Source organism: Callithrix jacchus, chromosome 4, assembly GCF_049354715.1.
Source record: "Callithrix jacchus isolate 240 chromosome 4, calJac240_pri, whole genome shotgun sequence".
Taxonomy (NCBI): Eukaryota; Metazoa; Chordata; class Mammalia; order Primates; family Cebidae; genus Callithrix; species Callithrix jacchus.
Window position 1 is genome coordinate 99687627 of NC_133505.1, and position 15081 is coordinate 99702707.

Sequence of the window (15081 nt, forward strand, 5' to 3'; positions counted from 1 at the left end):
CCATTGCACTCCAACCTGGGTAACAAGAGCGAAACTCCGTCTCAAAAAAAAAAAAAAAAAAAAAAAAAAAAGATATGTGATTATGTGTGTGTGTGTTTAGACAAAATAACTTTGTCTAGTCTAAAGTGTATTCCAAAATTGTATCAGAATACATAAATGGAGAAAGGAATGTTATAAATAAATGGATATAAAAAGTTCAAAAGAGGAAACAGTACAAACATGAATCTTATGTGGTTAAACTGATTAAAGCGAAATGAATTTATTAGAAGGGCTGAAAGTAAAAGTACACTGATATACAACTAGGATTTTGTCTTCTCTTTTTTTTTTTTTTTTTTTGAGACAGAGTTTTGCTATTGTTGCCCAGGCTGGCGCACAGTGGCAAGATCTCGGCTCCCCAAGTACTAGGATTACAGGAGTGAGCCACCACACCTGACCTAAAGCCTTTTAAATAAACTTGCACTCCTGCTCTGAAACTTGCCTTGGTCTCTTCCTGCCTTATGCACTTCAGTAAGATTCTTTCTTCTGAGAAGGCAAGAATTGAGGTTGCTGCAGACCTATATGAATTTGCCACCAATAACTTAGAAATCTTCCACTGGTAACAAGCCTACATATACAATCACTATTCTTGCTGCAATTTATGCAAAAAAAAAAAAAAAAAAAGCCCAAGTTAATGAGACTAAACTCAGTTTGCAATTAAAATGGATTTAATGTAATTATCTTTGATAAAAATGGGGGGACAGGAGAGATAAAAATTATGTTTCAGAAGAAAGCTATAGTGTACCTGTTATTATAATCTAGCCCTGCCCATTGATTTCACATTTTAATTATTTATCTACAATCTGGAATGAATCCTGAATTTTTAGTTTCTCCTAATATCTGACTGTGAGTCTCCAAACTAACATTTTAAATCTTTCTCCCATCCTCTGACTTGGAATTACTAAAAGTAAAAACTGCTTTCCTAGAGCTCTGCAAGCTGTAAATGGCTGCCTTGATAAACGGGTGTCAGAGATATTATCTTACATTTAAACTGCAATTCAGGAAAATCTGTTAGATTGCCTTTACATCCTTCTGTTCCAACTGAAGGTACTTCAAACCTAATCTTGGAATCTTCTCAACTAACTGCCCTCTAAACTCTAGAGAATCTATGCTTCAGGCTGCTCCAAATATTAACCTTTGTTTTCTTCTATTTTCATTGAAATGTTAATGTCTCTCTCTCTCTCTTTTATTTTTTTTTTTTTCTTTGACAGGGTCTTGCTCTGTCACCAGGCTGGAGGGCAGTGGTGCGATCTCGGCTAACTGCAACCTCCGACTTCCTGGTGCAAGCTATTCTCCTGCCTCAGCCTCCCCAGTAGCTGGGACCACAGGCATGCACCATCACACCCAGCTACTTTTTGTATTTTTGGTAGAGATGGGGTTTCACCATGATGGCCAGGATGGGTTCAATCTTCCGACCTTGTGATTTGCCCGCCTCAGCCTCCCCAAATGTTGGGATTACAGGCATGAGCCATTGCACCTGGTTGAAATGTCTCTTATTAAAGACTTGTTGGCCTGTACCGTATAGAGACTGAATTCTGATGGGATCTCCTAAAATGAGACACAGCTGCTTAACTGGACCTACCTTTACCCAGGAATGAGAGACTGGTTTAATGAGAGCCTTTGCCACTTAGCTACCAACTTGATTTTTCTCTCTATAGCCTTCAACTCAACTTTTAGTGTGTAAAACTTCTAGGGAAATTTCAGACAGGAAAATGTTAGGCCCAATCAAGCAAGACCTCAAAGTATGGTGCTCTGGCATGCTGAGTACCTTGAATTAAAAGAAATTGGGTGGCCTTAGAAGCTGCCACTAAGAAACTTTGTTTTTCTGTACTTGCGAGAGGAGTCTTTTTACTGCATTCTGGTTTAAATGTAAAACGTCATCTTTATAATAATTTCCAAGACCAACTAAAAGGCTTTACTGTAAAGTATCAAAACAGAAGATAGGAAACTGACTCAATTCCTTGGATTATACTTTATATTGCCTAAAAAAATTATTATAAAAACAATAATACTTTTATGTACTGAATTAGACATGTAGAAACATTTTCATTTCAGTGTTAAAGGTGTTGAGAACTTGTTCTTTTCTGTAAGAACATGAACATGATATATATGTTTTATTTTTAATTTATTTTTTAAATTAGGAAACAGGTAAATTTTTACTTATAGCAACATAACTTGGAAAAAAAGATGGAACACAGATGCTGAGGAGTCAATGCAATGTAATAAATTACAAATGATAATGATGATTGTGATTAATGATGATAATGATAGCTAAAATTTATACCTTACAAAGGACTTACCTTGTACCAGGAACAACTTTAATGAGGTGATATGTATGTGTGTTTGTATATATAGATGCCGAACTACTTCGAAAAGTTAGTGCCTTTTTTTTTTTTTCTTTTTTTTTGCTAACACCTGGTACTTTATTAGTGGGGAAACTCGCCTTGGTCTGGCAGAGACTGGGATGCACAGGACCAGCGCGCATTCTCGAGGGGAGTATTTTCTGGAAGATCAGGTGTTCCTCCTTATAGGTTTAGAGGAAACACCCTCATAGATGAAAAGCCCTTAGAGAGCAGCGCTGCAACTGCTAGGCAGCCGAGGTAGGAGGGGGGCTCTAGGCATACCTGGGTTCTTGGGACAGCAGGACTTCGATGTCAATGGTCTGGAAGCGGCGGCTGTACCTGCGCACGGGGACACCGTCAGGGCCCACCAGGAATTTCTCAAAGTTCCATACAACAGTGTTGCGGCCTACCGGAGACCCTGTCAGGAGCTTGGGGTCGGTCATAAGCACAGTGGCATCGTCGCTGGGCGCTGGCAGGGCCTCCTGCAGTAAGGCGAAGAGAGGGCGCGACTCCGCACCGTTCACCTCCCACTTCTCGAAGAGCATGAAGCTGGGCTCGAACCCACCACCTGGTCTGACGTACTTGAGGGAATTCCGAATCTCTTCGTTCCTGGCGTTCTCCTGATGTCCAAACTGGTTGCACCGGAAGCTGAGCACAACCAGGCCCCCGGGCCCGAGGCGCCGCTGCAGCTCGTTCATCCGGTGTAGTCCCGGACCATCGTGCCTCAGGGGGACGCCACATTCCCGATAAGCAGCGCCTTCCCCGCAGGGAACCCGGGGTCACAGGCTCCCCGCCCGCCAGCGGGCGCGCCGAGAAGATTACACCGACTGGGCCGCCGCGGCTAGCCGAGCAGCAGCACCCGTGGCGCAGCTATCCGAGAAGCTAAGGGAGCGCCCCGAAACAGCCGGTTAGTGCCATTTTTAGCCTCATTTTACAGGCGGGGAAAACAAGGCAAACGATGTTTCAGTACCTTGTCCAAGTGCACACCATTAATGAGTGCCAACTGTGTTAAAGATCTAGCAGTTTGTCTGTATGGAGAATTAGAGACAGCTCGAGTAGCCCAAACTGCTTCAGAACTGGTCTTGGATATTAGTGTATGTAAGCACATATGAAACATGTCTTTAAGAAACTGATTATGTTTCATGGAAAACTGGCGTTAGAAAAGAGTGGGACAAAGATCAACCTGCGAAAAATGGAGAAACAAATGTAAAAACCATTGTTCCGTAACTGGAACTTTTTATTTTAAAATTTTTAAGGTGCGATTGTCATAACGTGGCTTTGGAAGCAGATGGATTTGAGTTTGCAGTTCGTCTCTACAGTCTTTTATATTTTCTACCTTGATAACCAAGGATAAATTACTATCTTGTCTAAAATTTTGGTTACTCATTAATTGCTGTACATATTTCCTTGTGAGATGTGAAAGGATTTTATGTGAACCTTGTGCAAAGCCTCTTAGCACATATGGTTAGTTCAAGAAGGTTATTTTACTAGAGATTTTCTCCTGGAATCATTGACTTCTGCAACACACACATTTTCTCAATCTTAATATCCCAGCCTTCCACCTCTTTCTTCTCAACCTAAGCAAATCACTTTGCACTCCTACCCACAAAGAAGTATCTATCAGATGTAAACTTTATCAGTTTTACTTGATCTAGTTGGAAAGACTAATTAAACTAATAAAGATGCAAATGGTCTTTAATTATAAATACATATTCTTAATATAAAATTAATATACAGTTCTGAGGATATATACCCTGATACTATTTTGAAGACAGAACATACCATCTGGATAAATGATTTTTAAACTGTAGCCCATAGACTAATCAAAATGAACTAAAGTGTTTATTAAAAGGAAGACTCCTGCTCCACTCGATAACTTCTGAATTAGTGACTCTGGGATGGGACTCAGTAGTATATATGCTTAGCAAACTTCCCAGATGCATCTCATCAATTGAAATTTGAAAGTCACTACATTTTAAGGCCAAATTTATATATTGTTCACTCACCAGGAGACTAATATAATGCCTGCTCCATAGATAACGCCCAATAATCTTTTAATGAAAAGCTAGGTGGAACGAGTGGAAGCCTTTCCCATTTCTGGAAAAAAGTATTGCTATTAAAGTACATTCACCTCTGCATGTCCCAGACAGTAGCAGAGCAGAGCAGCTTTGCTGTGAGACTCCCTGCTCCAAGGCACAGGGCTCTATTTAATCTGGAGAGTGCTGCTTTCACAGGCACTCTTCCCTCAGGGCTTTTGCACTTGTGTTTCTATCTTCCTGAAAGGTTCTTTCTTCAGATAATCACAGGCTTGCTGTATAACCACCTTTGATTTTTTTGCTCAGGTGGCACTTTGTAATTAAGGTAAAATTCTTTCCCAGAGTTCCGAATTCACCTTCCTTTTTTTTTTTTTCCATGCAAAGCATTTATTATTTTATAATATAAAAATAATTTGCTATTTTTTGTTTATTCAGTGTCTCCTCAATCTAGATTATAAGCTTCATGAAAGTATGGCTTCAGTTTGATTTACTCATTGCTGTTAGTCCAAATGTCTAGAAAAATTCCCGACTTATAAGTGCTCAATAAACCCTTGTTGATTGTAACTTATATGAAATTTTAACCTTTCAATTTATGTGTTTGGTATCTAATAGAATCCATCTGAATATATATTTATACATACGTATAGTCATATACATATATGTAAAACAAGTGTAATTTCTCTTAAATTTTTCATTAGGTGATAGAAAACAGTAATTTTTACCATCATCAAATAAAATTTATATGCAAATCAAAAATTATTTTCAGGGGCCGGGCGCGGTGGCTCACGCCTGTAATCCCAGCATTGGGAGGCCGAGGCGGGTGGATCATGAGGTCAAGAGATCGAGACCATCCTGGTCAACATGGTGAAACCCCTTCTCTACTAAACATACAAAAAATTAGCTGGGCACGGTGGCGCGTGCCTGTGATCCCAGCTACTCAGGAGGCTGAGGCAGGAGAATTGCCTGAACCCAGGAGGCGGAGGTTGCGGTGAGCCGAGATCGCACCATTGCGCTCCAACCCGGGTCACAAGAGCGAAACTCAGTCTCAAAAAAAAAAAAAAAAAAAAAAAAAAAAGAAGTATTTTCAATACTGTGATTCACATAAACAGTAATTGGGAAGCATGATCACAAATAAAATAGTGTAAACAAAAACATTGGTACTTAATTGTAATTGAGATAGGAAAATTGACAATTTCTTTTAATTTTGGCAGCCATGGAAGAGTCTATTATTTAAATATTGTAGGTTTTGAAAAATAAATTCAGAAGAATAACATTGAAGATAGTCTTTCCCAAGCTCCTAAATAAATGTAAGAAATATCCCTTTAGTTTTTTAGTGATAGAACAATGTTTGTTTTTCCTGATATGGTGAATTTCAATTCAAATAATTTATAAATAACTACAATATATGTTAATTTCAAAGAATTAGGGGTACATTAAACAATATCACTATATTTCTCTTCATTTTGCGCTTGTATTTCTCACCATTTCTACACTCACATTTTAGGGCAAGCTACTTTCATCTCTTTTGCAGGCAAACTTTACAAATTATGCAAACTTAATGTAATAATTTAAAAATTGTTATAGAGCTTTTATTTTTTGTCTTTCTGATTATTTGACCTTTGATCTATTATTCCGGAGGACCAGTCTGCTTCAGGATCTAGGCAGTGGGCTGAGTAGATTATAATTTGTTGCTGAATGAAAACAGTGAAAAATATGGAAAATATATTTCACTTCCAATGCGATTTTGCAGCAAGATAATTGTGCAGTAGTGAATTTTACTGAGAAAAAATAATTTATATTACTTGACTTCTACCTTTATATTTACAAAGGGCAAGGGCTTAGTACTTATATTACAGTTTCCTATTGTTCAAAAAGTTCGTCTTCCATTGTGGCAACAGGTGCTGACTACTGGTGGTGGGAGAACTTGAGAAAGGGAGAGTAATCTGAAAATTTGCCTTCTTCTGTTTTTGGGAATAGGGATTAAAGTATAGGGAGGGGAGGAAAGGAACAGAGCCAGAGAAATAAGAGAAGTCTGAACATCCAGACTTAGGAGGACTCTTGGGAAGGCATGATTATGTTTTGGAACATGAGGACATGAGATTTGGGAGTGGCTCTGGCAGAATGATATGGTTTAGCTATGTCCCCACACAAATCTCATCTTGAGCTGTAGTTCCCATGATCCCCATGTGTCATGTGAGGAACCAAGTGGGAGGTAATTGAATTAAGGAGGCAGTTACTTCCATGCTGTGAGTGAATTCTCACAAGATCTGATGGTTTTATAAAAGGACCCCCCCCCCGCCACACACACACACTTTGCTCTGTACTTCTCCTTCCTGTGATCATGTGAAGAAAGTTGTGTTTACTTCCCCTTCCACCATGATTGCAAGTTTCCCGTGGCCTCAGCCATGCTGAACTGTGAATCAATTAAACCTCTTTCCTTTATAAATTAGTCTCCAGTATATGATTACTAACATCATGAGAATGGACTAATACAGTACTCATCTGAAAATTCTATTTTCGGTGAACTTTTTTCAAAGTTTTCACTCTATAATTGCTCTTACTTCATTATTTTCACTTGTGCATTCTTTCCTTATCTTCCTAACACATACTGTTCTATCATTATGTAGTCATTTGCATATATATCTGTTTCATGTCTGTAAGCTCCATGTATCTGGGGAGTCTACCCATTTTACTTATTTACCACTACCTATTCAGGGTCTGGTCACTGCGTGGCACATAGTAAACATTTTATATTTTAAAGAATTAAAGGGAAATTTAAAAAACCCAAAAACTAGGCCTAACATTTTTGCAATGCAGCTTTGATGCCTGCTCCATTATGTCTCTGTAATTATAATGCCAACTTCGTAGTTATTTTTATTTTCTTTATCATCTAAATTAGTGCTATCTGCTCTTGTCTTTGCCCAGGTAATTGTAACCTCTTGTATATTGTCTTAAGTGGACTTGATTTTAAAATGGGTATATTTTACAGAACAGGAGAAAAAAAAAGACAAAAAGTTATCAACTACAACTAAATGATCTGTGGGAGCTTTAAAAACTTAACCTAATTCTCTGAATCTGAAAGTGATTGATTGCATAAAAGGTTCATTTATAACTAGCTTCTAGAATTGCTAATATTTGTAATGTACTACAGACCAAGTCTTCACAAAATAGATGCTAAACTAATGGCAGCTATTTAAAATCATAGAGTATCACTCAGCTCACAGTGAGTACACAAATAGATACTGTATGATGTACACTGCAGCCTCAGGGTCTTTATTTGGGCTACACAAATACAAAGCACTAGGATAACATTTTCTTTTAACTCTTTATTTTCTGAAGGTTCAAGTGATAAGCAATGTAACTTTCTTTTTTTGTGGGTGTGGGCATTGGGAAAACAGGGTCTTACTCTGTTGCTGAGGATGGAGTGCAGGTGCAGGATCTAGGTGTTCTGCAACCTCTGCCACCCAGGCTCAGGTGATCCTCCCAGTCCAATAGCTGGGACTACAGGTATGCACCACCACACCTGGATAAGCTTTCCTATTTTTAGCAGAGATGGTGTTTTGCCAAGTTGCCCAGGCTTGTCTTGAACTCCTAGGCTAGGGTGATCTGTCCACCTTGGCCTCTCAAATTGCTGAGACAACTGGAGTGAGCCACCATCCCCAGCCAGAAGTGCTGTTTTTATCACTTCTCAAACCCACAGAATAACAAATAAAATGCAGATGCAAAAATGACTATCTTTTGGTATGTCTACCTGAAATGGTAAAGCACTTATTACTGAACATGAGTCAAACATGGTGTTCAGCAAGTAATATATGTTCAATATTCATTTTTAGCCTGTTAACTGTCATCTTTTTATTTTAATAATTATTTCTCACATTTTAGCTTTTTCAATTTGCTCCTGGGGCTCCATATCCCTCTTACATTCTTTCATATTGTTTGTATTAAATTTTTCCCATTTAAAAACTTTGACAGCTTCTGATTCAACTGTTTCTGGATCATCCCTGTTTTTAAAGAATAAAGTAAAGCTAGCTCAATGTCTTCTCAATCAAATTATGCCAAAGAAACAAGTCATAATGATTCTGTACACAAATACATATTAAGCAAACCATTTCCTATTTGAATAAGTTAACAGATCATTGAGTAATTAGTAGTAACTGAATATTAATTGGCCACCAACTGGGAATTTGCATAGTGTCATCAATATGGCTTGGCCAGTTACCCCAGATGAGGATAATCATTCTGCATGTAAGGATATTAATGTGATAACATTGCTGACATTGGTGCTTTGGAATTTAAAACTACTGTCAGAACTTTAATCAAATTCTGTACCAATAGAAAATTCATATTATAATAAGGAAATATTAGAAACAATTTTAGTGTATATATTGCAACTTTAAAATCTTCATGTCTACTTCCTACTATGTCCAGAAGAGCCCTATGTAAAGATTTGTACTCTTAACTCTTTTAGAGCTTTTTTCACATTGACATTAGAAAATAATTGCTAACAAACACAGAGACTCTTTAAGCAGAAGAGTTGTTAAATGTGAATTACATTAAGGAACCTGCTTTAAAAATGTTTTATCTAACTAAATATTAGTGAGACTGCAGAGGGCGAGAAAGTCACTCCTACTGTAAAGAGTGTCACTTAACAAGTGTAAAGAGTAGAAAGTAATTACCAACTAGAGAATCATTGGATATCCTTATTGGATATGTTAAAATTATTTATAGGAAATCCTCACTTTTTAAAAAATGTGTTCTCTTCAATTCTGGATAAGAGGTTCATGACATCTCACTTTTGTATTTATTTAAATTATTCTCTTACAATCCTGTTTGTTTTCATAGAATTATACCAACTTTTACAAATAAAAACATTTACATATTTTTTTGTGTGATATTTGATAAAACATCAAGATAAGCAACTGAACTTCTGGCTTTATATACTTTTTCAACCATTGTAAAGTGAAACGATTAAATAAGACCCTAGTAAGGTAAATGCATGGATACTTTGTTGATCTTATGTAAATAGAAGACAAAGACTACACTGGGATGCTAGTTGTATGAGTTTTTCACAAATCATGCAATGGTAGTCATTCCCAAAAGTAAACACTGAAGAATGTTTTCCACCAACCGATTCAAAGTTGAATTTATGAAAGTATAGATTTCCCCATGAAATAAAAAAAAGCTTAAGACTCTTTGGAATTCTGTTTCCAACTGAACACTATTTCCCTAAATTCACCTTTGTGTCAAAGAAGTTGAAATCACATTGTAAAGTTCTAGAATTATCTTTTATTCTAGCAGTATTTTTGAACTGCGAGTAGGTGGGGGTGAGCTTATGCACACAGGAGACCCTTTGGGGAAGAGTGAGTTGCCAATAAGTTCCTGAAGGTCCCTATTATGAGGGTCTTGCCGGGCTTTATAGAGCTGCCCTATAATTTAAGATTGTGAGTTTGAAGGTCTAAAGTCCATTAACAGTGAACACAAACATGGCCTAGTTAGGCACTAGACCTAAGACCATTTTGACATGTTGGTTTTATCAGTGAAACCTGATTATCAGGCATTTTCAAGGTCGTTTGTATGAAGCACCTCTCTAACAGTACCAGTTATCAGAGCTAAGTGGAACAAATATGCAATCAAACCTTATTTATTTAGCTAGAATATATGAATTAGTTCCTGCTGTTTTAACAAGTATCCAACTGGCATTTGCTAGAATTAAATGATGATCTCCAAGTGAGAAATATAGTATGTTAGTAATCATTAGCATTTTATTGACCAATTTGGAATCACTGAATAAAGCTAAAATCAAACAAATGGTTGTTTCAATAGTAAATAAGACTAAGATAAAAGATCATTTCCTCTGGCACTGTTAAATCTTTTCAAATGATTAATGAGGAAATATTAATGAAGTCAAAAATAGCCTACCTATCAGATTTTGACTGGACTCCCAAAGAGCAAAGAGCACAAAATCAATTATTGAAATTCTTAGAGGCTTCTAACTCTTTTATATTTGGAAAACAACATCCCTAAAATTAACCAAATTGAAATTGAAATATTTATTGTCTCTAGTGAAACTTGTTTTAAAATTGTTTATATAGCTAATATTGCAAGGTTTTGCATAAATATTTAAGTCAGTATTTTCCTAAGGTGTTCAAAGAGCCTTTGAATACCTTCTTTATTAATGTTTTCCCTTGTTTTGTATAGTACAAGGACATACAATGGTGTACCCAGCACATTTATATTTCCTTAAAGTCAGGAATCTTAAAGTTTTTGAATCTGTGATGTGAAGTATGCATAATAGCAATAATGTTTTGTGAGATTACCAGTGAGCCAGGTTAAAGAAAGAAAAGAAAGAGAAAGGTGGAAAGGGGAGAAGGTCGGGATTACTAATAAGTACTTCTGTTTACTAGAATCATCACATGTATTCACTCCTTTACTCCTTATGCCTAACAGTGATAAATATCAGTGCTGTAAATTTTAACAACAAAACAAATGAGGCACAGACAACTTACATAGCTGCAAGACAACTGGCAAGTCTACTAGTGAAAGGAGGACTCCAACTTAAGACTCACTTAAGCTGCAGCACATACTTTTTCACTATATCCTGGATGTCCAATACATCTCAAAATGCTAATCAATATTTAGCAGCCCCCTAGACACGGTATATGAGGGATCTTTAGGCCCAACCTAGGTTTATTAGCAGAGTACTGGGAATAGTTGGAGACGTTTATTGTGTATGACATAGTGGAGTGAGATGGGATGTGTTTCTACCCTATCGTGCAAACCTCACAGCACATAATCCTCATGAAAAGAATCCCTGGCTATAGTCCTGAACACCTTACAGTTCATACAAAGCCATTTTCTGTTCCTCTGTGTCTGCTACCTTTGAGAAGTCACAGAAAGCCCAGAAGACTAGTGGTGGGACCAATGCTGTTACTCTTCCCCTTTATACAAAGAAACATACCCTCAACCCCTACTACTGTATATGAAAAAGGAGACTGGGTTCATGCCTCCTTAGCTTGGCATCCAATGGTTGCTACCAGGTGAACTCCTTGCATTTCTTTTTACAGCTTTTCAACACAAATCCTCCAATTTACCAAGCTGGTGTATCTATTAATATATTCCATAAGTACAGTAATGAATTCCTATGTCAGAGACTGATACTTGACTAACAGTATCAACATCTGTTCTTCTCTTTCTTTTCAGTAACAAAACCTTGATTTTATTTGGAATGGACATGCACTTCACTGGAAGATCACCTTTTCAGCTTCTTTTGTAGCCAGTTGTGACCGTATGATTATATTAAATACGAGTGTCTTACTCCATTTTGTGTTGTTACAAAGGATTACCTGAAAGTGGGTGATTTATTTTAACAAAGGGCAGACACCAGTGGGGCACAGAATTGAAACTATCAAGTCTTCCTGAACATACTTTTTTGATGGAGGTATCTCCTACCATCCTATCTCTCTATTGCTGCCTAAGAGAACTAGTTTCTTACATCAAACAAAACAGATCTAAACAACCCTTCATGATGTTACCTAGTACAGATTTTCATAAAGATAAGTGGATTCTCTTGAGTTCCTGCCCTAAACATTCTTCACAGACTCCATCCTTAAAATGAGAATTAGATTTAAGCATAGCACAAACAGACAAATCAGGGCCTCTTCCAGGTAGAGATCACTTCTACATCGAGACAATTGTCAGCGTGTGGAAAATACTTTTTCCCAAAGCATTAGAAATCCATTGCTGAGGTGAACTTCAGAATTCATAAAAAAGGCTATAGTTGTCATTATCTATAATCTAGAGAGTACAGTGAACTCTGCTGCAGTGGAATTAGGTTCCCCAGCGGATTATGGTATCCCACAGTAGCAGGGGTTAGGTGGTGGCCCATGAACTTCGGGCACAATTACCATAATTAGTCACAGAAGTCTATAGCAGTGGCTAATTATTCCCAAGGTGCCTGGGAGTGAAATAGATGGGCAGCCTCCTAATATGTTATTTAACTTATATAAGTAGAAAAATTTCAGGCCTATTGAACAAAGATAATACTTGAGGTACTGCAGTAGGGTTCATGGCCTCTTATTCAATTCTAAAACTTAAACTATCTCACAGACCCAGAATGATTTGACTGAAAGGGAGGCCAGTCCTCTTTGAGGAAAGACCCTAGGAAAGAGCCTAAATTACGTACTGTGAATCTTTCTTCCTGTTCTCTCCAGAGGCTATAATCCCTTACTAATGTGATGGAGAAAAAGCAAAAAACCAGATCTTATGTGGCTAATAGATACCAGATATGAGTGAAACCATGTGATCCAGTGGTCCAATTAAGAACTGATGGATATTAGATGGAAGATGGAATCTTGCCAAAGTCAATGTGTACTAAATTCATTAGAATTATTTTTCTTATTTCCCTAATTTTGGAATATTTGGAGTAAATATGTATACTTAGTAAATGCAGAGTCCTCTCACTGGTTCTCTGTCTTATGCAATGAGAGCTATTAATGCAGAAATATCCTATATATTTTTGTCTCATGGCATCCTTCCCCACAATTCTAAATCAAAAGCAACACCACGTAACTGGTGGGAATTGCAGAGATTAGTGCCACCATCAAGGATTTAAGAGATAATGGAATAGATATTTTTTATCTATTTGTAAAACCAACATGATCTATTTTATCCTTATTTAACTTTTCTGTTTGAATTGTGAAAAAAATAGAATAATCTTAGAGAATGACTCTGAATTATAACAATATTACTCAAATAATGCAATAATTGTTATTTGTTGTTCTGGATATGATATCTTTCCTGGAGCAAATAAATAGATGCTTTAGCTCTTTGTATGCTATTATCCTAGAAATTACTGTCTTGTCTTCCAACCAATTAACACAATCAGAAATAGTATGCCTTCATGTATCAGGAACAGCAGCACTACTTACCATCTTTCCTAGGTACCCTTTAAAAAGAAATAGGCATAATGCCTGACCTCTTTAGATTTTACAGCTAACTTGTAAAATATTTGAGCATTTAAATACATGGATTTACCACTTGCAATAATTAATGTTAGGTGTCACCTTGACTGAATTGAGGGATGCCTAGATGGCTGGTAAACTATTGTTTCTATGTGAGTCTGTGAGGGTGTTGCCAGAGGAGACAGACATTGAGTTGGTGGGTGGTGGGCGGTGAGAGGTTAGAGAAAGATTCTCCCATGATGTGGATGGGAGCCATCCCATTGGCTGTTAGCATGGCTAGAACAAAGCAGGGGGAAAAATAGTATAACTTTGTTTGCTGAATCTTCTGGCTCTCTTTCTACTTCCCACGCTGGACACTTGCTTCTGCTCTTTCTGCTCTTAGACATCAGACTCCGTTCTTCAGCGTTTGGACTCTGGAACTTGCACCAGCAGCTTCTCAAGGCTCTTGGTCCTTTGGCTACAGACAGAAAACAGCACTGTCAGCTTCCCTGGTTTTGAGGCTTTCAGACTTGGACTGAGCCATTATTGGCTTCTCTCTTCCCCAGCTTGCAGACAGTCTGTCATAGGACTTTGTCTTGTAATCTTGTGAGTCAATTCATCCTAACAAACTCTTTTTTGTATATGCATGTATCCTATTGGTTTTGTCTCTCTAGAGAACCCTAACGAATACAGATTTTGGTACCAGGAGTGGTTACTAGGGACAAAATTTTAAGAATGATCAAGGACTTGAAAGATGCAGGGGTGGTGATCCCAACACATCCTCATTCGATTCTGCTATTTGGCCTGTGCAGAAGACAGATGGATCTTAGAGAATGAGAGTGGATTATTGTGCGCTTAACCAAGTGGTGACTCCGGTTGCAGCTGCTGTACCAGATGTGGTTTCATTGCTTGAGCAAATTAAGACATATCCTGATCCTAGTATGTAGCTGTTGATTTGGCAAATGCCTTTTTCTTCATTCCTGTCCATAATGCCCACCAGAAACAATTTACCTTCAGCTGGCAAGCCCAGCAATATACCTTCACTGTCCTGCCTCAGGGGTAGATCAATTCTCAGGCTTTGTGTCATAATCTTGTTGGCAGAGATCTTGATTGCTTTTCCATTCCATAAGATATTATACTGGTCCATTACATTGATGCCATTATGCTGCTTGGATCCAAGGAGTGAGAAGTAGCAACCACTTTAGTTATCAGTGAGATACTTGCCATGTCAGGAGATGGAAATTAAATATGAGTAAAACTCAGGGTCCTTCAATCTCAGTGAAATGTCTAGGGGTTTGTTGATGTGGGGCCTGTTGAGATATTCATTTGAAAGTAAAGGATAAGTTGTTGGATTTGGCTTTTCATACAATCAAGAAAGTTTCACAATGTCTAGTGGGTCTATTTCAATTTTGGAGGGAACACATTCTTCATTGAAGTGTGTTATATTACTCATTTATCAAATGACCCAAAAGGCCGCTAGTCTTGAGTGGGGTCCAGAACAGGAAAATGTTCTGCAACAGGTCCAACCTGCTATCCAAGCTGCTCTGCCTCTTGGGCCAGAAGACCTAGCAGATCCAGTGGTGTTTGAGGTGTCGGTGACAGGGAGGGATGGTGATTGAAGCCTTTAGCAGGTCTCCATAGATGAATGATAGTGGAGGCATCTAGGATTTTGGAGCAAGGCCCTACTGTCTTCTGCAAATGTCTATTTTCCTTTTGAGAGAGAGCTTT

General features: G+C 37.8%; 1 pseudogene; it reads right to left on the minus strand.

Annotated features, from left to right (window-relative positions):
* Positions 1–2648: 2648 nt before the first annotated feature.
* Positions 2649–14580, minus strand: LOC100412818 (glutathione peroxidase 1 pseudogene; annotated as a pseudogene).
* Between the last annotated feature and the right edge of the window lie 501 nt (positions 14581–15081).